At 39.4% G+C, this 22,233-nt stretch overlaps 1 non-coding gene across 1 annotated transcript; it reads right to left on the bottom strand.

Annotated features, from left to right (window-relative positions):
• Positions 1-21,782: 21,782 nt before the first annotated feature.
• On the bottom strand, positions 21,783-21,920 carry LOC119945358. The gene has a single exon (XR_005456226.1). It is a non-coding gene; the product is annotated as a small nucleolar RNA SNORA7 (small nucleolar RNA).
• Positions 21,921-22,233: the final 313 nt, after the last annotated feature.

The following is a 22,233-nucleotide window of genomic DNA, read 5'->3' on the forward strand; positions in this document are numbered from 1 at the left end:
AGGCATCTGTTTTATGTCCTTACTGCTTGTTCCAAGAAGAATTATTCTTAATCACATACAACTCAGAAATTGTAAATGATTAATGCAACCCTCACATATCAAATTACGTATGCCTTTTAACCGAAATATTGTTTCCATCATCCTGCTGTACTGATTGAAGATCCACATCACAAATAAAGGTCAGAAACAGAAACTCAGAACAATCCTCCACTGAATGTGGTTTGGTTTTAGTAATAGTGATGGTATTTGTTAAATGCTTACTATGTGAAAGCACTGTTCTAAGCGCTGGGGGAGATACAAGGTTATCAGGTTGTCCTACGTGGGGCTCAGAGTCTTAATCCCCATTTTACAGATGAGGTAACTGAGGCACAGATAAGTTTTGTGCCCAAAGTCACACAGCTGACAAGTGGCTGAGGCAGGATTAGAACCCACAACCTTTGACTCCCTAGCCTGTGCTCTTTCCACTAAGCCAAACGGTCAAGGTGAAGCTGCAGACTAGCATAACACCTATCCATGTTCAAACCTGTTTCTTCAGACAGTGAGAATTCATTCATTCAATCGTATTTATTGAGCGCTTACTGTGTGCAGAGCACTGTACTAAACGCTTGGGAAACACAAGTCGGAAACATACAGAGACGGTCCCTCCCCAACAACGGGCTCACAGTCTAGAAAGGGAAGACAGACGACAAAACAAAACATGTAGACAAGTGTCAAAATCGTCAGAACAAATAGAAATCGCTGAGGTAGATACAAGATAGTGAGGTTGGCCACAGTCCGTGTCCCACGTGGGGCTCACAGTCTCTTTTTTATGCTATTAGTTAAGCGCTTACTATGTGCCAGGCACTGTACTAAGCGCTGGAGTAGTTACAAGATCATCAGGTTGAAAAGACAGTTGCACAATTCCCCCACACAGGCCTGGCATTCTTTTTGATATCATGATCTGTTCACAACTGCTGATTCACACTCAGATCATTGTAGAATCATTTCCATTCCCCATCATACAGCCATTCATTCAATCGTATTTATTGAGCGTTTACTGTGTGCAGAGCACTGTACTAAGTGCTTGGGAAGTACAAGTAGCGTGGCTCAGTGGAAAGAGCACGGCCTTGGGAGTCAGAGGTCATGGGTTCTAATCCCGGCTCTGCCACTTATCAGATGCGTGACTTTGGGCAAGCCACTTAACTTCGCTGGGCCTCCGTAACCTCGTCTGTAAAATGGGGATTAAGATTGTGAGCCCCACGTGGGACAACCTGCTGATCTTGTATCTACCCCAGTGCCTACAACAGTGCTTGGCACATAGTAGGTGCTTAACAAATACCATCATCATTATTATTATTATTACTGTGGTGCTTTCATTTTAGGGGTAGGCCTAGTTGGAATTTTTGGAAGACCTGAAACAAATTACCACTAGACTGGAGATCCAGCATTCAGGAGTTTTTGCTATTAAAAGTCCAAACGTTTCCAAAAGAAAATGTTTCTCATTCCTTTTCCACAAGTAAAGCCTATCTTCCTTAAGTCATTCTTTGACCAGTGTTGAAATACTGACTCAATTTAAAACTAACCCACACCCAAAAAGTGCCATTGTTTGTTTTATATGCTGTAATTCATGTTTTTGTGTGATGGTATACTATATTATTATGGAATTTGGGGTGGGTTGAGGGAGATTTCAGAGTATTCTATTCATTTTTTTTATATTCCAAAATTAGAAATAGCAACAATAATATGCCCAAGAGAAGTGTAGTTCAACCGTATGAGACAATTCTTAGGGCAATTCTTCTAGTTCCAGCTCCTTTCAGGGAGAGCAATCATTTAAAAAAAATCAATTGCCATATATCAACTTAGACACTTTACTGCAGGTTTCTAAAATGCCTGATGATAATCAACTATGTTTTTCAGTTACCCTATGAAACATTCTAAATGGATGAACACTTTATTGCCTTTCACTTCCAGAGACCGATGGCCTGCTTTTCCTCTGTTTATAAAAATTCACACAAGTCAGAAAATTCTGAAGTTATTATAAATGTGCCTGCGCTTTTGACTGCACACACTGAATACCCAGGACAAGTTGTATCCAGGACAGGAAAAGTGCACCTATACAATTTTTCCTCTGTGATAATGAGAAAACTTCAAGAAGAAGAAACTGAAATGGTGTCCTTTTCATCTAACCCCTTCCAGTTTCTAAAGATGTTTCCCAATGGGTGGGCAGCCAATAAGTATCTTCGCTTGCTGACATGGTGACAGTATCTGATCTGGCTCTTTTGTAACCATTTTTCAACATTAGGGGAAGTAACGCAGATCGACACTGAAATCTATTTTAAAACTAAGCTTATGACAACTAGGCTTCAAGAAAGCAAAGCCTTTCAAAATGCACATAGGCACATTTCTGTTGACAGAAGGCACTATTGTCTCTTTCTGCTGAACAATTCCCAAGCAAAAATCTGGAAATGCAAGAGATGGAGGGGGAAAAAAAAAAGAGAAAAGTGGTGGTGCTTTCACAGAAACTATTTGCTGTCAGTCAGCTTGGCATACACATTTTTTGGCAGCAAGTGCTATAAAGATAAATTGAAAAGATCATTAAAGAGATTTTTCCCCCCATTTCTGTATCTGACAACTCATTGATATTGGGATCTAGTCACGATGAAAGTTTGGTTTACCCTGACAAGATAGCTTTTTCTCCAGACTATTAACCTGATCACTGGCCTGTGACAGATTAGGAAGAGAAAAAGCACACAGAAATTTGGCTTTCTTTTACCCGTCACACACTTATTTCTCTAGCTTGGAAAAGACATTACTATTCAGCATAAGCTAAGACGATATTTCACACATCCCCTCTGAAGCCCAATTATTTATGTGTTTTGTGTTGAGTTTTATTTTTTTCAGCTATCCCTTCTGCCATCCTTGATCTCTTGAAAGATTTTATAATATTGCCATGCGTATATAGCTGAAGCTGAAAAGGCCAGTAAATAAAATGCGGGTAACTGCATCTCATTCTGATGGCCATAATACACTGACAGTGAAGAGTGGTGTGGGTAATGCCGTGAATTATTACTTTCTGGGCAGAAGGCAACAAATGTGCCCCTGGGCTACAAAAAAGTCACAAGCGATCTCACTTGCCTTTCAAATGATTCAATCAAACCTGACCTGACATATCTATCTATATAATCATTATACCACATATCATTATTTCAGGACTAAATGAATAAGAAATAAGCCTCCATTACATCTGTAAAACTCCTGCAAACACTGCAGTGGCTGATAGAGCCCCTTTCTGGTTAGAAATAAATTGACTTGGCATCCAGACGACCCCTCCAACCTAGAAAACAAGGCCAATTGAGAACTATCATTTTAAGTAGAAAACAGTGAAGCAGCATGGCCTAGGGGATGGATTAAGGGCCCGGAAGTCGGAAGGACCAGGGATCTAAACCCGGCTCCAACATTTATCTGCTGTGTGACCTTGTGCAAGTCATTTAATTTCTCTGGGCCTCAGTTACCTCTTCAGTAAATGGGGATTACAACTGTGAGCCGTATTTGGGACAGGGGCTGTGTTCAACTGGATTATCTTGTATTCATCTCAGCACTTAGTAGAGTGCCCGGCATGTAGCAAGGCCTTAACAAATACCATAAAAAGGTATGCATTTGGGGCTTCTATTTGAATACTGCAGTGGGGTAGGGCAACACAGATATTTTTCCAGGTAAGAAGGTCTGGAAAACTTTGACATTCTAACATGGAAAAAAAATCATGGGGCATTAACCATTAGGGAATGGCAGAGAAAGAACTGGCAAAGCTGGCTGATAAGGGCCAGTCAGGGAACTAGGAGGAGAACTGGTGAGATTGTGTCAGCTATGACAAAGTAGAATCTGTTGGATTTGTCAGTAAAGAAATTGTTGGTGACTTTATAGAAAGAAGTTACAAAGGAGTGAAGGGTCAAAAATGATAACAGTCTACAGAGTAACGGAATAATCACCTTTATGCCCTGTTGCCTTCTGTGCTCCAGCAGGGCGACGACTAGCAAGGACAAGCGAGGACAAATGGCGCTTCACAGACCACTATCCCTATAAACAATTTCTTCACACGGGTTGTTGGTCCTTAAGTCTTGAGACCAAAGTCGATTCACTGTTCCCAATGAAAGACTACATTGATCATCAGAATTGTGGTGTTAGAGGCTTTATGCTTTTTGTAGGAAGATGGTGACAGTAGCCTTTCCTTTCCCCTGTTAAGGGGAAACCCAATACTGTCAGGTCAAGAAAAAATGATTAACATCAATATTTTGATTGTTCCCTTTTCTATTCCCTATGGGACATTAGTTCAAGTTGCTTCTAACATTCAGCATCAATGTCTCACCACTTCAAATCTACATTTTGCCCGTTTTTACTCTCTAGGCAAGATGCCTGGTGCTTTATCTTCCTTTTCCATTTGAATACTCAAACAGGTCAGTCATAAGTAAGAAGATGAAATAAATGAAAGCATCAGGGCCTAGTGAAAAGAGTATGGTCCTGGGAGTCAGAGGATCTGGAGTATAAACCCGGCTCTGCCAAATACAACATCTCTGTGCCTCTGTTCTCCTGCTCTCCCTCCTACTTAGACTGTGAGCCCCATGCAGGATAGGGACTATGTCCAGCTTAATTCACTCGTATCTACTTCAGTGGTTAGAATGCTGTTTGACACTCAGCACTTAAAAAATAGAAAAAAAAGAATCACTTCTTGCGATTTTGAAATAAAACATGTCTGTGATATCTTCTCTGACATGATTATTAGAACAACACATACATAATTATAGACACTGCAGGGCCCTGAGAACATGATTTTTTAAAAAAAAAAAACAAGTACCTCTTTCCTAGGACATAGGAAGGAAAAAAAAGAGGAAGAGAAGAAGAAAAGACAGGGAGAAGAGTGCCACATGAAGAGAGGAAGAAAACAGAGCAAAGAAAGAGAAGAGAAAATCAGAAAGGAGAGTAAAGATTAGTGGTGAGAAGAGAATGGGAGACCTGCAAAAGATACGAGGTAATTAGGTTGGACACAGTCCACGTCCTACATGGAACTCACAGTCTTAATTTTATGCCTAATAGTGTTATCTATATGATATACTATAGTGTTATCTATATAGGCAGGAAAGTAAAAAGTAAATAGCAGTATCATCACAGTCTCAAAGCAATCCAAAACAACATCAGTGAGTATCTGACAGTAGGCAATTATACTTATTACAATTCTTCATCTTGTGTAAAATTAACACTTGCAGACAATATTGGGAAAGGATGTAGGCCCGTTCTCTACTTAAACTGTCATCCAGCCAGGATTGCTATATGTTTTTTTCTTCTTGGAGTGATTTAGTCAAGTCAAATTCTGACCTTTTAAACCAATTCCTCTAGTGACAGTCATTTATGTTGCTCCTATTCAAATGAATCTACATATTTTTCTGGCACCATATTCCAAGTAAATGTTTTCATGTTTAGTTTCATTAGTCATATATATAGATAGATAGATAGATAGATAGATAGATATAAACATGCATATATCTATATGCATATTTATACATACATATATATGACTCTAATGAAACTAAACATGAATATATATAAACTAAACATATATATATAAATAAGCAAATGCCCAAATGCCCAAATCACAGCACAAAGCCTTCTGAATATGCAGTCAGAAAGTCTTACAGGTCTTAGTTTACACCGTCACACTAACCTCCCTTAAATTTTATCTGCTTTTAGTCAATCAGATATGAAGGGGGAGGGAATTCCAGACAGAAGGAGAATATGAGCAATAGGGCAACAATGTAGGAGGAGAGAACGAGACACAGTAAACAGGTTGCCTCAAGAGGAATGAAACATGTGAACTGGGTTGTCATGGGAGAGGAGTAAGAATAAGTAGTGGGAAGAGAGCTGACTGAATGCCTTAAAGACACTTGTCATCAGATTGTAAACTAAGTCCTGTGGGCCAGGTTCGTATCTACAAACTCCACTGGTAGGTGGGGGAGTTTTGGTTTGTTCATTTCTTCTAAGATAGAAGAGATGTGAACATATTAGAAGGCAGAAGAGAAGGAAGACTTTAGAGATTAGAGGACCACATGAGTGGTTGAGGAAGGAATGAAGAAGAGTGGGCCAAAGGTAAGAAGGGATGAAATCGGTGGTGGAGGTGGAGCGGATAGATTTTGGAAGCAGGTGGGAGATTTCTCTTGAGAGATGGCCAAGAAGGATATGAGAATGAATGAAGTGATTGGAATAAAAGGATATGTCCATGCCTGTTTTGAATGCTCAGTGAAGTAGTTGGCATGGTCAGAGGCAAGGGACAGGGAAGGTGAGGGCACGGGGGTTTCAGGAGAAAGTTAAATGTCTGAAACCAGGGCAAAAGACATATTCGAATCTATTCTTTCCTTAAGCTTTGAGGTACCACACTGGGAAATGCTGTTATGTTACTGTCATAGGTTTGGTTCTTGAAAATATTTCAATTTTTCTATTGTGAAATTAGTTTCCTATCAGATATTGAAATATATAGTCATAATTCTCCTTTCCTCAATTTTACACTGTTTGTCAAAAATAAACTGCCTGATGTATGTCTGCAGATGAGAGGAAGCGTCAACTATGACCCGAGCACCTGTACCCTGCACTTGTATTTTTTCAAGACAAGGACAAAGGATTATATGATCTGATGTATTTTGTGTAGTGTCAGGTGCTTGTAATGCCAGGTACCTTTCTGACATTCAACTAATGGTATGTCAGAAACGCGGTCGTGTATTTACTCTGAGTTGTCATTGCTACAAAAAATAACAGTGATGGCTATTAGAAGACTTCAGAAGGAAAGGGGCAGGAGAGAAGAAGGACCCTTTTTCTGTCCAGAATATGAAAATAGAGCTATGCATGTCTTGTCCATAAATATATGAAGTAAATGACAAGATTGCTGTGAGGCCAGTGACGCTAATGGAAAAGGTAAGGATGAAAAGATATAGCTGTATTAGATGCCTTTTATTCACAGTTGGTATTAATTTAGACAACACAATCTGGAGCTGTCAGTAACAGACAACCTGTACACTGTTAGTAAATTATTTTAGGTTGTATGAGTTTAATAATAGGAACTCATGAATGTGTATCTGTTTGGGGATTGATAGTTGTTTTAAAAAGGTCAGTTAACAGTTTTAGAGAAAGGTATTTTAATCAGGTTGGTTCTTCAGCACAGTTTCCCCTGGAAAGAATACATTCTAAGCATGTTCATGCATGGTTTGGATAAATTAGACTTTAAATTGAAACATTATGGCCTACTTCAGCCTATACTCAAATTAAGATTAGGAAGCAGAAAGGCAGTAAGGAAAATAAATCCTCTCTCTGTGTATGACCTCCATGTCCCTACCTTAGCTTAGTCCAGGAAAGGAGGTGAGGTGTTAGGGGAATTGTTGGTTCCCCTGCTCATTTCTCCCCAGCAACATGGAGAAGAGTGTAAAGTTTCACCCACAGACTCCACTGTCGTCAGTGGGGTGGCATTGCAGTCAGTCTTCGGTGAGAGCTCGTGGTTTCCAAATAACTAATAATAATGGCGGTATTGGTTAAGCGTTTACTATGTGCCAAGAGAAGAACATTTTTCAGGAACCGAAAGGGGATGACACTTCATTTCTCAACAGTAAGCGACTGTTCCAATTTTCTTCTCTGCATTTGGTTCCTCCTTTATCTCCCTTAATCCTTCTGAATGTCTTTTTGGAGGTGGACTGGAAATCCTGTTCTTCATCCTGAGTACTGCAGTGAGACCCCAGTCTCAGAAATATCAGTCTGACACACTCAGATCTTAAATTACACTTTCCAGTTGGTATGATGGTGCAGAGTGTAGGTTTTTAACTTTTTTTCAACCCTGTTCCTTCCCTTTCTGCAAGTAGCATTTCCATATTGTAACCCCTTGGATGGGAGCACTTGATGATGAGATTTCATCACCCATAAAATATGGGCATGTCTTTTCTGCAGGACATACCTTTCCTCCCTTAGCCATGGTCAATGAATCGTGCTCACCCGAGAGGCCAGGAAAGGTTCCTGGCTGCGCTTCCATGGACAAGTGTGCATGTCTTTCTTTCTCAAAGATACTCACACTCACGGATGCAGTCTCACCATCGGCAGGGTCACCTTCTAACCGAAGGACAGCTCTCAATCTCAAATTTTTAACCAACCTTTTTTCCACTCTTCCCCTCACTATTTGCTATGTTTATTAAAATCAACTTGAGAACAGTTCCATTTTTTAAATTTACACTTAAAAAAAAGTTTCCCTTGTCATTTTGTCTAACAAAGCCATTCAATTTGTTTAGTCCACTGGCTGACGAGGTGGCCACAGCAACCAGTTTTCATAGCCATATTTGAAGGTGCTGCAAGAAATCTGCAGGTTAGTATTTGAACCATTTCCCTGTACTCAAGGAAAACCTTCCTACTAAGAGCCTGTAAGGATCATCAGGTGACCTTGAATGGGTCATAAGGAGCTGCTCTATTCTGATGATTTTGGAAGAACTCTTGCCATATGACATGGCCATTTCACAGATTTAGCAAAGCACTATGGACTGAGGGTACGTCTGGAGAAGACTGAGTTTACATACCAGCTTGCTTTAGGGAATCCTTATAACCCAAAGATATTTCTCCAAGACACAAAACTGAAAGCAGTGACTGAATTATGATACTTAGCAATGCACTCTCCATGGACGAATTAAAAGGCCAGAAAGTAAAGACATCCCATACTGGATCAGAGCAATGGTCTACTGAGCCTAAACTTCAGAGTCTGACATTAGCCCCAAATGCTACCTGAAGGACAGTGGATCTTTGTCCTCCATGACATCTAATTAAGTGATTAGCTAGTCTGTATCATATTTTTCTCTAACAAACCATTATGAACTTGGGACTCCCTCCATGCTGTCATGATTCTGTGCATTGCATTTGCTAATCCAGTCCCAGGTCTGTATGATAAAATTGCTCACAATCTTTTCAAAGACTCCCAAGCCACACAGCTATTCCACAGGGAAACCATTTGTTCCCAGACCTTCCTTCCCTCCCCCCTCAGCATTTAAGTTGAGTTCAATTGTAGTTCCTCTTCTCCAAAATACTCCACTGATACAGAAGGGGATTTGTTACAGCCAATTCCAGATTAGTGGATTTCCCTTTAATATATGGAGTAGTCTGGCAAGTCTTCCTTGCAATAAGGCCGGAGATTAGCATGTCAAACAACTAGAATCATTTATTATGTAAATCCTCACGGTCAAATTTTTAAGACTAAATAAAAGTTGAACTGAGGAAAGGAAAGTGATAAGAATAATATACCAAATCAGTACCAGGTCTAGATATACAACTAAAAGGTCTGATCCCTGATCCAAACCTGAGCTACAACTTTATTAAAAAGTACACCAGAATACATAAGAAATTACCACACAGAGTAGGAACAGTTGCTCCAAAATAGCTCAGATGAAAATGTAATTTTCTTCCCGTGAACACACACAGACACAGCCACAAAAACTGTAAATCAATTATACTTGTCAGATCACTTTTCTTCCCTATGAAACAGGAAATTTAAAACGGCCAATTTATTGAACTTGTTGAAATCACAGAACGAAGAGGGGGTTTAGCCACTACTTTTAGTTCCAGAGTAACAATTTGAAACAAGGGAAATCCTAATAGTATGTATGAAAGTATGACTTTATTCCCAGAAGGAAGAGCCAAATATGCTTGCAACATTTCAGTTGTTGAAATATTTTCTTTGAGAAATAACTCTCCTGAATTTCATTTCAGAGTGAAATGGGAACGACTGAAGAAATGGAGAGAGGTTTATACTAAAGTGCAGTTACCTCAATGTTAACTTAAGCCATTCAGAAACTAGCTAGAGCTATTTATCTCTGCCCTCAAAAAAAATCAATTTCATGTCTTTTATGAAAAAAAGGGTCCCAGAATTTCTGATTTCCAAGGCAGAGTGTGACTAAGATTAGGTTTAAGGAGGAAATGTTAGTCCCCAGGTTTGTGCTCTGAAGGGCTATATTGAAGGACAGTACAAGATTTTTTTCTTACACTCTGTTTCTTCTAGTTGTAATTTATTTTAATATCTGTCTCCCCCATTTCCCTGTAAATTCCTTAAGGGCAGGGATTGGGTCTACAAACTCTATTCTTGGTATACTGTGTGCAGAGAGCATCAGTCATTCATTCATTTATTCAATCATATTTATTGAGCACTTACTGTGTGTAGAGCAGTGTACTAAGCGCTTGGGAAGTACAAGTTGGCCACATATAGAGACGGTCCCTACCCAATAGTGGGCTCACAGTCTAGAAGACAGACAACAAAACAAAACATATTAACAAAATAAAATAAATAGAATAAATATGTACAAGTAAAATAGAGTAATAAATATGTACAAACATATATACATATATACAGGTGCTGTTGTGGGGGGAAGGAGTAAGGAGGGAGGATGAGGAGGGGGAGGAGGAGGAGAGGAAGGAGGGGACTCAGTCTGGAAGGAGGGAGTCCACCACTGGGGTAGACTCAAGAGAATCAGGTTGGAAATAATCTCTTTCCCACACAGGACTCACAGTCGAAGTGATGGAAAGCCTGGATGTCTTTCCCCATTTTACAGATAAGAACACTGAGGCACAGAAAAGTTAAGTGACCTGCCCAATGTCACACAACAGGCAAATGGTGGAGCCAAGATCTGAACCCAATTTTCATGACAATCTCAGGCTATCTCCACTAGCCAATATTGCCTCGCCTATCAAGTTTTTTTTTCCTCTATTTGCTCTCCTATCTCCCTTCATTTAGTTATTGTTTACTTTTTCATCTCCCCAAACAACAGCTGTTGGAAGACAACTCTTGTACCTTCCTACAGACAAAATCAAAATACTGCATCCAACTACATCAATAAATTCTGTACAATTTTTCAGCCTGTTTTTTTTTGAAATACACAAAGTACAAGTCCATTATGATGTGTGCTTTAGAAATGTAATCAAAAGAAAGGTTTCCTTTGGGGTTTTTAAAATAATCATCTTTACATAAAACACTATATGCCCTTTGCAAATTTAAACACATGATGAAAGAATTAATTTTGTGACAAATCTGAGGTGATGGCTTCAGTTTAGTGTGATCTCTGAACAATGTCCCCTTGCTCTATAAATTCTGTATATTACTCTGCAATTTCTATTTCTAAAACATATCCAGAGACAGAGACAACGTTGGACTGAATGATTTGTTCAGTCACTCTTGGACAAAATTTCCCAATGATTTTTCCTCTTTGTAATATAATTTTGCATACTGAAGTATCTATATTTATTAAAAGAGAAGCAGCATGGCTCAGTGGAAAGAGCACGGGCTTTGGAGTCAGAGATCATGGGTTCAAATCCCATCTCCACCAATTGTCAGCTGTGTGACTTTGGGAAAGTCACTTAACTTCTCTGTGACTCAGTTACCTCATCTGTAAAATGGGGATTAAGACTGTGAGCCCCCCGTGGGACAACCTGATCACCTTGTAACCTCCCCAGTGCTTGGAACAGTGTTTTGCACACAGTAAGTGCTTAATAAATGCCATTATTATTATTATTATTTAAAGAATCAGAACAACTTTATTCACAAAAGGGATGCTGACATCCTCTGTATTTAAGATAGGAATGGGAATCAAAAGAGGATGTTATGCCTAAAACCCACAGCAGCTCCAGTCAGCCAGTCTGGTGAATAGAAAACCCAGAGAGGCTTTAAAAAAAAAACAACAACCTTCCTGTAGGGAAAGAATATTAAATGAGTGAGTTTTTATAGCAGGGTGGTGGGTAGGGGCCCTCAACAAGCCTTTTTAAAAGCTATTTAGCCTTCCCACCAAGTGTCACGGTACGGTTATTAGTGGGTTAGCTCTCAACTAATAACTGGGTCTGCGATTGCCAAACATTTTTTCTGCATGGATGTATGAATCTACAGAGATTTTAGATCATAAATCCCTCAACTATTTGCCTAACACATTTTTCCATATATGATTTTTCCAAAGGTCTTAATTTGAGGAATTGATAGGAATATTTCAGAATCATTTACACCACATTAAACTTTGAGGATCTTTCAGATACATATATAATTTTTTTCTTTAGGACATAAAGCTAAAGGGCAGCTTTTCATTACCTAGAATTTCAAGCCCAATTTTTTTTTTTAAAACGAAACAACTTTTTAGTGATGACTTATTTCAGCTAAACAGAGACAGACCCTGAAAAATCCAAAGCAAAAACTTGGATACTGGGATAAACAGACAGGGAAAATGGTGAGAATTATTTTTCTTGTTCTGTAAATTTGCCACTATTTTTTTTCAGCTCTTCATTAACAGCCTAGATTTAGAAGGATGTGGCCAGCAAAATATTGTGGTGATATGTGGCAATGTCAAAATTTTCTTCAAGAACCACAGCATGGAACCCAGGACATAGTCTTTGTTGGGTCAAATACAGATGAAATGCAGGGGACTTCATTAAGACTTTCATACTATAGGAATAAACCTTGCAGAAGCCTCTGACACCATCAGAAGACCTGGGCTCTGACATCTACTGTGAGTTTGGCTACCCAAGAAGCTACTGACATTCTGGAACTCCTTCCAATTGTTATGACCAGTCTCATCAATCAATCAATCATATTTATTAAGCACTTATTGTGTGCAGAGCACTGTACTAAGCTCTTGGGAAAGTACAATACAACAATAAACAGTGACATTCCCTCCCACAGTGAGCTCACAGTCTACAGTCGGGGAGACAGACATCAGAGCAAATAAATAAAATTACAGATATGTACATAAGTGCTTTGGGGCTGGGATGGGGGAAGAGTCATATCAAAATTAAAGTGATTTGATAGATTGGCCATCACTGCACCAACCCACCCTGTCCCGCTTTAAAACTTTCCGGCTTCTCCCCAGATCCATCACAGGTTTCAAAATAATTTTCCCTTTTCCCTGTCACTCCCATGGGATTCCCCACCCTTGAATCCACCTCCCACTCCTGTAGAATCTTTTTCTTCCATCCCCACATGACGCCACTATTTTTTTTAACCTTGTGGCGTGGCTCAGTGGAAAAAGCACGGGCTTGGGAGTCAGAGGTCATGGGTTCTAATCCTGGCTCCACCACTTAGCTGTGTGACTTTGGGCAGGTCACTCACTTCTCTGTGCCTCAGTTCCCTCATCTGTAAAATGGGGATTAAGACTGTGGGCCCCACTTGGGACAACCTGATTACCTTGTGTCCCCCGCAGTGTTTACAGTGCTTGGCACATAGTAAGTGGTTAACATCATCATCATCAGAGGAGGAGGAGGAGGCCCTTTCCCCGGTCTGCAGTCTCTACCTTCAGGACTGTCTCACGACTCTGGGGAACAGGTTGGACTGGGATGTGGGGGAAAGAATGGGAGAGGGTAAAAGCAGTGGCAGTCTCCTCCCGGGCCTGGACCTGTGGCCTTAGTGGTATTGGAGAAAGGGGTTGCAAGAGAGGGAAGGGGCCTGCTATAGTATTAGAATTTTAAAAAGGGAGGTGGTTATTGGAGCTGCAGGAGATGAGCAGGAGTTGTGGAAAAATGGAGAAGACATTAGTATATACTCAAATTCTTCAATATAAATGTTTTCAATACATAATATAGCAAACTTTACGGGAGGTAGGTGCTCTTCAGAGTGAAAAAAAATTGAATTATTTCATATTAATAAAGCAAAGTACCTATTCTGCTTTTTTCTCAGTTCAGCTTGCACCTTACAAAATATAACTCTATTACTCTATTTATTTATTATTACTCTATTTATTTATTATTACTCTATTTATGATTACTCTATTTATTCATTTATTACTCTATTTATTTATTTATTTTACTATTACTCTATTTATTTATTTATTTTACTTGTACCTATTTATTCTACTTATTTTATTTTGTTAATACGTTTTGTTTTGTTCTCTGTCTCCCCCTTCTAGAGTGCGAGCCCACTGTTGGGTAGGGACCGTCTCTATATGTTGCCAACTTGTACTTCTCAAGTGCTTAGTACAATGCTCTGCACACAGTAAGTGCTCAATAAATACGATTGAATGAATGAATGAATAAGCATGTTTAGACAGTTAATAATATGGCAGTGTCCCTTACTGTCTGTGGTAACCCAGAAATGATCTTACCATAGGAGAGGTTGCAGTCCCAGAGGTGAAACACAATAGGATTTTTTTTAATGAGGGAGAAAACAGAAAATGGTTGACTGAATTTCAGAAGAAAAAGTAATAAATATGTGTTGTGATGAAATTACAGTCACCTGCCTCCTATAATACATTTTTACTATAACAATTTCAAAATTAATAAACTAAGGAAGCATCAATAAACTTGGTGCTTACAGAGGGAAAACAGAGAATCTTCCCATGATAATCCCTACTGACATCATCTGAGACAAAGCTCATTTTGAATTTAAAGTTGAAATAAAGTATAGAGGTATCCTGAAAGAAAGCTTACATAATAATAATAATGTTGGTATTTGTTAAGCGCTTACTATGTGCCACGCGCTGTTCTAAGCACTGGGGGGATACAAGGTAATCAAGGTTGTCCCACGTGGGGCTCACAATCTTAATCCCCATTTTACAGATGAGGGAACTGAGGCATGGAGAAGTTAAGTGACTTGCCCAAAGTCACACAGCCAAGAAGTGGCAGAGCAGGGATTAGAAGCCATAACCTCTGACTCCAAACCCGGGCTCTTCCCACTGAGCCACTGAAAATTTTGACATTGCCACATGTCACCACAATATTTTGGTGGCCACATCCTTCTAAATCTAGGCTGTTAATGAAGAGCTGAAAAAAAATAGTGGCAAATTTACAGATTTACTGTAAAATAGTGGCAAATTTACTACTTCCCCAGCATTCAATACATGACATTGAATGAAGATACTATCATACCTGATATTGTGTCCCACTGTAAATGATGGATGAGATTCAGTCCAGTGAAGAGGGCTTCAAGACCGAGGACCTGTGCAATCAATCAAATGTATTTATTGAGTACTTTCTTGGTGCAGAGCACTGAGGCAAACACTCTAGAGAATGCAACAGAGTTAGGCATGATCCTCGCTCTCAAGAAGTTTATTATCTAGCACAAAGAGACCAATTATAGAGCTGGGGTTTGTGCAGTGCTACTTGCTAATCCCTGTCAATCCCATTTCTCTTGCAGCACATTGTGAAGTGAACAAGTATGCAAGCAGAGAGGCAGCATGTTGCAAAACGCAAGCAGGACCTATTTGTGGCCAAAGTGACCACAGCAAAGTGCCAGCTCTTTGCCCCAGTGCCGCAACTGAATATGCTATTGGGTTATGCACTTTCTTGCCTGTTGAGAATTATACCAACAAGCACATGTTGCTAAAACTGCATCTAAGTAGTTAACTGTAAATGTAAGTAGTGAATCCACACTGAATTGTAAGAATTAAACCAGGCTAAAAATCAAACTCAAATTTCCAGATTTGCTTTGCTAGGCAAGGAGACAAATAGACATAGGAAGTAATGGAAAGGGCCTATTTTCTGTAGGCACTTGGGTTATCCAAACAAACGACTGCTTCCTTATTCACAATCAGTGCTTTCAATGAACTCCATCCTGTTTGACTATCATGCTTGAAAGGTTCTTGGCCATAGGTTCTAGTTAATAACAAATGCTCCTGCCCTTGAAAGGGCATAATGATCGTAATCGCGGTATCTGTTAAATTATATACAGATATATAAATACAGCAACAGATATGTAGCACTTTTCTAAGTCCTAGGATAGACACAAGATAATCAAGTTAGAAACACTTCCTATCATGCATCTCACAGCCTATGTAGGGGAAATCAGGACTTGCTTGTAAACAGACTCGCCTTCCAAATAGATGACTGCTCAGCACCTCCTCTGAAATTTGCATTAGACATTCTTGAAATATATGGGTGTGTGTTTGCGTGTGGATAATATCATTGAATTCAGTGAATCAGCTTGATGGAGTCTGGAAAATTAATTGGTAATAGAAGTAAAAGAGAAGAACTATCTTGACTCAGCTTCAAGAAATAACCTCCTTGTGGATATTCATCAGGAATTGGATTTAGTGCCTGAATTCATTTCTGTTTATCAGGCCATCAGAAAAACGGTAAAATTTTTCCTAAGAAAACAATGTGTTGAGAAGCAAGAATATAATATGGCTTATGGTTCTGCTTCTGTCTACAAGCTATATTTCATGAGCTTTAAACTTGAACTAATAATCTTATCTTCCTCTGTTTTTCCATCTCAATTTTCTGTTCGGGCTTCCCTGTAAGTCTTTATGGGAAGAAAGTTGTGGCATAGTTCCATTTCAGATGTAAATCTTCTTTGGTTAAATCTAACCCTGGTTACCAATCCAGTGTTTTCGGGGACAGTGCCATGCAGACAAAGGAAATATCTTTGTAGCTACGTACCACTGTTACCACAACAGAGACCACCTAGGGAACTTAGAATGTCTGTCTGACTGGCCAATTGCATTTCAGTCTTTTTCATTATATCTAGTCCTGTCTTCTTACTCGACTGTCTCCCTCACTCATTCATTCCATTGTATTTATTGAGCACTTACTGTGTGCAGAGCACTGTACTAAGCGCTTGGGAAGTACAAGTTAGCAACATATAGAGACGGTCCCTGCCCAACAATGGGCTCACAGTCTGGAAGGGGAAGACAGACAACAAAACAAAACATGTGGACAGGTGTCAAGTCATCAGAATAAATAGAAATAAAGCTAGATGCACATCATTAAATAGATAGAATAGTAAATATGTACAAGTAAAATAGAGTAATAAATCTGTACAAACATATATACAGGTGCTGTGGGGAGGGGAAGGAGGTAGGGTTGGGGGGATGGGGAGGAGGAGAGGAAAAAGGGGGCTCAGTCTGGGAAGGCCTCCTGGAGGAGGTGAGTTCTCGCTGCTTAGTTCTGTAATCTACAAAAGACATTAGGAGGGATTTGTCTTTCATTTCATTTGTTGTTTCATTGCTCTCGGAGGGAGAAGACAAATGAAATATTAGCACACTTTTTGTCTTCAAAAATAGTTGTTTTTATGTTACTCTTCCTCAGATTGTGGGCATAAACAGTCTTCAAATTATATTTTCTTTGTGATTTTCAAGTGTCTTTATATAATGCTATGCTTACTGTAGACACATTATAACCAAACATCTTTTGCTGAAATTTAGCACTCCGGATTTACACTGTCTTACATGAGCTAAAAGGGGACCTTATCTGGACCCTAAATATCACTGTGGCAGATTTCCTTGTCAAATAAAAGCAAAACCAAGGCTTTGAGCTCTTGGAAACCTCAATGATTCAGTAGAAAAAATATTCAAGAGTGACGATGACTTGGGGCTCAGCGTAACAGAGAGGAAATTCTGAGAAGGCAGCATCATTACCTTATTACAGACTGTGGCATCTTAGTGCACATCCAGAGGGGAAAAGCTTCATGGTTTCACATCGCTACAGCAACTTCCTCAGGGAGATGGTCCCTGCCATCATACTTGGTCCTGTACTCTCTCTATTCCTATCTCCTTGGGTCTCCATTTAGGAGCATCATACCAGGGAGGAATCTGAAGAATGGCACAAAAATGCAGCGGAAACACTGCAAATTCTGAAACCACTGGAGAAATGGAACAAAGGTCTCACGAATGACAGCTCAAAGATGCTGCTTGGGAAGCAGAATACACCTCACCCATTCTCCCATGTCTGACCTGACCCTTGAGCTCTCCCTGAAACTCATGTGGTTGGGTTACACTCTTTCCAAAGTCTGCTTTAAAGATTTCCCTAATGACAGATAAGACAATCCACAACCTGCAAAATTGTAATAATCTGGACTTGAACATGATTTTTGAGATCATCAGAACAACTCTCAGAGCCATGAAGATGATAACATTCTGATGGACCCCTGAGTTTTTGAAGTATTTCACTGCTTGTGCATTGAGAACAGTGTAGACAGTGCATAGTCTGTGATGTCATAAAGTCCTTCCAAAAAACTAAGGGACTAAGGGAGTAGCTGGATATGACCTCTCTGATCCCTACAGCTTCCAGTTCTGTGATTCAACTTCCATCACTGCAGGGAGTGGGGCTCTGCCAACATTCCTCCATCATGGTAAGTGAATGCAACTTCTCACAATTTCCAGAATATTTTGATTTGGATTGTGACCCAGCACACTGAACTGTCATGTCATGAAGGAAGAAGGAAGACAGCAGCAGAGGAAGGATAGTTCAGAAAAGGATAAGAATAAGTGAGGCTTAAACTTCTTTCTGCTTCATCTTCTCACTTTTTCCTCTTTGGGATGAAGGAGGCTTGAGATTTGCATCCTGGTCCTGTTTACAAGTACGTAAACAAAATAGAAGTTAATTGACAGGCGTTCCTAAGGAAGAATTTAAAGAAAATTTTCAGTTTGGGCATGTATGAATTATTTTGTTTTTTTTGGGGGGGTGTTTTTTTAGAGCTGGCAATTCAGGGCTAGAAGTGAGAGGAAAACAGAGGTGATTATAAACACCATACATTCCTCCTGGGTGAGAGTTGTAAAGCTCTGTCCTCAAGATCAATCCTAGCAGACACCACCTTCTCCCTTTACCATCTCAACCTTTTTCTTTCTCCAAATATCTAGAGAGAATTCGGAGTCCAAATATTTTGCTTCTTCCCAAATGAGATTTATAGCTTCAATTGGAGAGACATATTTGGGGTAAAAAGAACGGGCAAAAACAAAAATATTGTTGAGCTTTTGGGCAGTTTTTTCTTGGGATGTGGTTATGTTTTCTTCCAGGGGAACAGCCAGAATTAAAGTGGTTGGGAACATTTTATGAATTATACTTTTTCCAGACTAGGTCAACAGTTCCCATACAAGAAAGCACTTGGATAATTTCTGACATTTCCTATATTTATTGTATCTTTTTATACTCTGATTTTTAATTTGAATTCAAAAAGCTAATTGATTCTCAAGTAGCTTAGGGAGCTTGTTTCCAAATTGCCCATATTTGCAGTAATTTTTATAAAATTAACCCTGATAATTTTACAGACATAATAGTTGCAAAAGCTTATCAGAAACCTATGTAGAAGATTCCAATAATCATAGGGGAGACTTCCTTAGTTTGTTCCTTGTTCAGTTGCTTCGGTTGACATTTTGTTCATTTATTCATGCCCTATCATCTACTTAACAGATCCCTCAGAAAAAGCTACTATAAGGAGACATTTATTTGCAAGCTATGGTTAAAAGATTTAAAATAATTGTATGAATAGAGTGGGAAAATATTTCCTTATGATTCATATGTTTAGAAATATATCTATATGCCTCTCTTGCCCATATATTTAAACCCCTCCCTGGCAGTAAGCTGGAAATTTAGGAAACTGTTAAATATCTCATACTCCTGGATCAAAATTTAGAGCAATGAATAGTGTTTCATGCTTTATGTAGGGAGGAATACCCTATCAATCAATGGTATTTATTGAGTGCTTGCTATGTACAGAGCACTTAGGAGCCTATAATGAGCTTATAGTCTAGAGGGGGAGACAGATATAAATGTGCATTTTAGAATATATAACAAAGTTATGTACATTAACGTTGTGGGATTGGGGGCGGGGCAAATATCAAATGCCCAAAGGTCACAGATCCAAGTGCTTAGCTGACACAGAGGGAGAAGGAGCTGAGGAAAAGAGGGTTTAATCAGAGAAGGGCTCTTTACATGTATTTGTATATATGTGTGTGTGTGTTAATATACATAAAGGTGGGTAGCTTTCATTTTCAAACATAATGCCACTGATGGAATGATCAAATTGGCTGAAAAGACCAAGGCATGTCCAATGCACCCTGGCACATAGTTCGCACATATAGATTTTTTTTGCTAATAAGTTTGCTGAGAGGTCCTGTCTATGTTTCTGAGCTAGAATCTTAGTATACGGATTTTCACTACACCCTTGTCTGAGAACCTTTTCCCTGACTGCTCCCCACAAGTGTGGTTTGGCTGCAGCAGTGGGCTCCCAGCAGGCCACCATCATGATGTGGTGTTGGAGACTCTCACTGACTGTAAAATATTTGTGCTGCTCTCTTAGAATGCAAGTGTACCTTTCAATTCACCATACAGATACTATTTGGGTATCTTCCTATCATCCATTCTGCTCACACATTCTAGTCAGAGAAGGCAAGTATTGATCAATGTTGATGAGCTGACTGAGTTTCAGGATCACATTGTTGAGTACTCTTGTCTTGCTTTTGGATGTTGGGTTTGACTCAGAGGTATCACTGGTGAAATTATTCAAGAAGCTGGACATTTCTTTGGTGATTTGTCCAGGCCTCATGTAAGGTTGGGCTTCATCACTGCTTCACAACCATTTAAAGAGCTACTAAAGAGGATTGATGAGGGTAAACAGAGAAAGCATACTTTAAAAGCTTTTCTTTTATAGGCTTTCATGAAAATTTTAATAAGCTTTATTAAGCTTTTTCCAAAATCAAAAATGAGGTTTCTGATCCTGATTTATATGTGCATATATACATTTAATCTTTCAACTGATACGAGTCAGGCACTTAAAGCCTGAAAGAAAGATCATGAAAGAAGGAAATTTCATACTTACATAACCTAAACTTATGAGCACTTAACAAGTGATTGCTGATTATGGAAGATTAAATATTCAACAACAAACAAAATCAGCCTCATGGTCTTCCTGTTGTCTAAGTACTCACATCTCCCTACATCCAAAGCTGTTGCCTCAACTCGAAAGTATTTTCTGTGCATGAAATAGGCACTATACCGGCTTCTAGCAGTCAGCTAACAATCAATCATATTTATTGAGCGCTATGTGCAGAGTACTGTATTGAGCACTTGGGAGAGTACAATATAACAGAGGTTCATTCTTACATTGGGTTTTCTTTCTATAAATTCCAATAATAATGATAACAATAATAATAATAATAATAATTAAAAATAATGATAGTAGTAATTGTGGTACTAAGCACTAGGGTAGATACAAGATAATCAGGTCACACATGAGGCTCACAGTCCAAGGATGGAGAACAGGTATTGAATCCCCATTTTGCAGGTGAGGGAATTAAGGCACAGAAAAGTTAAGTGACTTACCCAAAGTCACACAGCAGGCAAGTGGAGGAGTCCGGATTAGAACCCAGATCCCCTGACTCCCAAGACCATGCTCTTTCTACTTGGTGACGCTGCCCCCTGAAAGATGCATTCCTCTCTTTGTTTCTCTTCTGCTACTCTTTCCTGCATGGAAAGCTCCCTATTTCCCCCATAGAGCATTCAGACAATTCCCATGTCTAACATCCCAAGAGCAGCTTTTTAAAGGATTGCTTTGGTTGTAATGAATAAATTAACCTCCTTATTTTTTAAGCAATGCTGTTCATGTTTCTCATTCCACCCAGAGTGAGAGAACTAAGTGAATAGCTTACCCTAAGAGGAGAAGTGAAAATGTTTTGTTCAATGCAACATTAAATGTAGCATGGTTAGATGACTTGTGTGCATATAAGAAGTAATTTGATGGAAAGGAATACTTAAAAAGGAAGAATTACAAAACAGACATACATACGCAAACCCACATGAGCACACACATTCAAACAGAAAGCAAAACTACTTTGGTACTATACTCTACCTCTTGTCTTATCCTGTCGAGTCGTCTCTGACCCATAGTGATACCGTGGACACAGCTCTCCCAGAATGTCCCGACTCCATCTGTAATCATTCGGTAGTGTATTCATAGAGTTTCCTTGGGAAAAATATGGAAGTGGTTTACCACTGCCTCCTTGCGTGTAGTAAACTCGTCTTCACCCTTGACTTTCTCCCCTGCTGCCCAGCAAAAGGGAGTTTTGACTTGTAGCAGATGGCCTTCCACTCGCTAGCCACTGCCCAAGCTAGGAACGGAATGGGTAGGCCTCTGCTTGACTCTACCTCCCATAGTTGAAACTGGTAGAGTACTGGAAACTCTACAGGTGAGACCCAGAGAGGGTCTCACTGATGACTTTGTACTAATGTCCTGGTCGCTTAGAGCACGGGCCTGCCTGGGAGTCAGAACCACCGGGATCTACTGTGTGACCTTTGGTGAGTTACTTAACTTCTCTGAGACTCAATTACCTCATCTGTAAAATGGGGCTTAAGGCTGTGTCCAACCTGACTAGCTTGCATTTTGTATTTTTATTCAATCATATTCATTGAGTGCTTTCTTTATGCAGTATGCTGCACTAGGTGTTTGGGAGAGTACAATATAACAGTAAGCAGACACATTCCTTGCCACAAGCTTATCTACCCTGATGCTTAGTACAT

The sequence above is a fragment of the Tachyglossus aculeatus genome, chromosome 24 (assembly GCF_015852505.1).
Source record: "Tachyglossus aculeatus isolate mTacAcu1 chromosome 24, mTacAcu1.pri, whole genome shotgun sequence".
Taxonomy (NCBI): domain Eukaryota; kingdom Metazoa; phylum Chordata; class Mammalia; order Monotremata; family Tachyglossidae; genus Tachyglossus; species Tachyglossus aculeatus.